This window comes from Octopus bimaculoides, chromosome 6, assembly GCF_001194135.2.
Source record: "Octopus bimaculoides isolate UCB-OBI-ISO-001 chromosome 6, ASM119413v2, whole genome shotgun sequence".
In the NCBI taxonomy this organism is placed as follows: Eukaryota; Metazoa; Mollusca; class Cephalopoda; order Octopoda; family Octopodidae; genus Octopus; species Octopus bimaculoides.
In genome coordinates, this window is record NC_068986.1 from 4,051,032 (window position 1) to 4,054,372 (window position 3,341).

A 3,341-nucleotide genomic window follows, 5' to 3' on the forward strand; every position below is an offset into this window, starting at 1 on the left:
TATTTTTTAGACATGACCAGAAAACGTTCAAAATTATTAATATCCCCCATTGCTTTCTCATTTAAAAAGCACAGCAGTGAACAAATTATAAACAAGCATTATGAATTATCTATAGATTTTCCGTAAGGATAACGCAATGCCTGACTTGAGGGAAAATATCGACTCGATCCTGCTTTGATGACTTAGAAGATAAACGGTAGCTTCCATGACCCTTTTGATGACCTCCAATGTAGGTAAGACAAGAGAGGTAACTCAGATTAGGAACCTGACCTGAACGATTGCAACAAGTTAGATTCCATAAAAGGCACTCAAGGTAGTAGTAAACTGTGCGATAGATTAAGTCTTCCCCACCACCACCACCACCACCACCATACAGGAATGGTCGTCCCAACAGGATTCCGCACATTTTTATTCCACAACTTCCACTCACAGCTTTGGTCGAGCTGAAGCTATGATAAAAGCTACCTACGCAAGGTACTGCACAGTTAGAGTGAACACGAAGCGACATAGTTCTAACTATAATCCCTAAGTTTAATCTTTCAAAATTATCATAAAATCTTTGATAAAGTTAAATGCCTTGGAATACCTTTCTTCGTATATTTTTGTTAGGTTATTTCACAAGAAAATTCGAATGAATAAATTAAAAATATAAATGTTCTGAGTAAATGGAAAATACAAATTTTCTATCACAAAGATATTATCAAAATATGCTCTGCATGCATCGTGTTGGTTTATCAAAGGAATGCTCAAGAAAATAATTTATAAAAATGAAACTCGTATATCTCTTGGTGTTTATTTGTTGAAATATTTTACTTTTAAGAAAAGTTAAAACATCGTTACAATGGATATCGCCTGAATATATTCCATGTGGTATGGAGGTTATTCTAACTTATAGAATTTTGAAACGGTATGTATGACATGTTATGCAGTATAACAGTTTCACACCGATTAAAATCTTTAAAAAAAAATTTCTATATCGCTCAGTTTTCAGTGAACCTTATATCTTGATGGAATGTTGCAGTAGTACTATTTGAAGACTAAATTTTCTAAGTAAAACCTGGTTTGATTATATCATGATGTTATATATTTCTGAGAGCTTAAGATATTGCATGTCAATCAACTGATAAGAATTCCAACGCGTTACATACATTTTTGTGTAAATTCATAATGTGCAAACTTGGTAGCATTAAATCAGAATATTATAAACTTAGGTGCGATCAGTTGATGAAATTTTAAAAAAACAAAATGCTGCTGTAGGCCTACCAACAGACTCATGCGTAAGGAAAATATTTGCATAGTATATTTACCACTTATCACTTATCACACTCAAGACGAAGCAATACTATGCTCTCTTTTCATGAAATGTGTTAGATGTGGTGAACAGTAGCAAGTACGAAGAGCTGTTGAAAAGTTCCTGGCTTTGAGTAAAAGAAAATACTGGCGGATTAGTTAATTATGATTTTATTCAACATATTCTCCTCTCAAATCCACACACATATTGCAGCAGTCCTTCAGTAGGCCTTTCACTGTACCCTTAAAGCCGGGAACTTTTCAGTATGGATCGACATTTATTAAAGCATTTAACATAAAAAAATATTTTTGATTCATTTTAAAAGATGGAAGGAGGTAGAAACATCAACTTTAATGAGAGGTTGGCATACATAGTGGAATGCTTGTAAAATATTAGTTTGAAATTTTGAAGGCCAGAAATTTCGTGGGAGGGGTTAAGTCGATTACATCGACCCCAGTACTCAACTGGTTTTCATTTTATTGACCCCGAAATTATGAAAGGAAAATATGACACCGGCGGTATTTGAACTTAGAACGTAAGGTCGGAAAAAATGCCGCTAAGCATTTTATCAGCGCGGTAATGATTCTACCAGCTCGCTACCTTACAAGGAGAAACTATTGGATTCAAATTTCGGCATAAGCCCAGCAGTTTCGGTGGGGAGAGGCTAGCCGATTATATCGACCCCAGTACTTATTTTCATGCTTAGTACTTATTCTGTTGGTCTCTTTTTGCCGAGCTGCTAGGTTATGGGGACGTAAACACACCAATACCGCTTGTCAATCAGTGGGGGGAGACAAACACAGGTACAAACACACACACATACATACGTACACACACGCACGCACGTAAACACATGCACAGTTTCCGGCTACCGAAATCACTCACAAGGCTGTGATTGACCCGAAGATGTAGTAGAAGACACTCGCAATGTATCTTCACTACATATCAGTTGTAGGCAGCCCTCGGTCTCAAGAGGCCCAAGAACTAACGAACTGTGTCATTCGATGATTGAAAATTGTGGAAGGAACAAAACAAGATACGTGAAGCAACTTCACTTCAGTGTTTCTTAACCGCTTTTTACCTATGCACCTCTCTGATAACTATTTCATTCCGGGGACCTTCATAGCTTTTCAGTGTTTAAAAAATAATTTTATAGACATTTCTTTCAAAATTCCTATTTTGCTTTTCACAAGTTCACTTGTATAGGTTTGCAATTGCACTCTCCAAGAGATCCTATTTCAGTAACTGCAAATACGTTAAGCATTTGAGTAAGAAATCTAGTCATTTTATGCAGTATATAGGTCTAAAGCAAGTTAATTAAAGCTGAAAGAGAAAATTAATGATAAAAGTTAAACTTACCCTAATTCGACAGCATATTAAAAGTAACTTCAGTAAATACTTAATTAAAAGAATAAAATATACGTTCGTCGACCTCGGTGGAATTTGAACTCAGAACGAAAAGACATACGAAATACCGCGAGGAATTTCGCCTGAGGCACAACGTTCCTGCCAACTAGTCAATTCAGAATATTAGCATTCGCTTTAGAAATATATTCTTATCTGAACATTATTGTTTGGAGCGTTACTTCATATTTCCTCGCTTACTGACAATAAATTTCATGACATTTCACCTCATAACTTTTTTCTACTAATTTTTGTTCAATGTGACTAACGATTCTGAATTCTTCATGCTTTTTTCTATCATTTAAGCCTAAGAAAACTATACTTTTATTTTAAAATGAAAAAAAATTATGTTAATTGAAGATGAATAGGTGCCTTACTGCCCACCTTTAGACTTCATATATTTTGATGTAACTTTATTTTTTCTACTGAACCAAATCTCAAACTCAAGCCGAAGTGTAGCTGAGGAGGTGTCCTCTTTAAAACTGTTAACAGTTTGCAATTTAGTTGAGAACTGAATTAGTGGCGAAGCTTGGAAGCTGCTGCGATTGACGAAATGGTGGACTTAAGAATATATTCAACCACTACCGTGGTTGAATGATATACACACACTTACATACATTCATATATGTATACACACACACACACA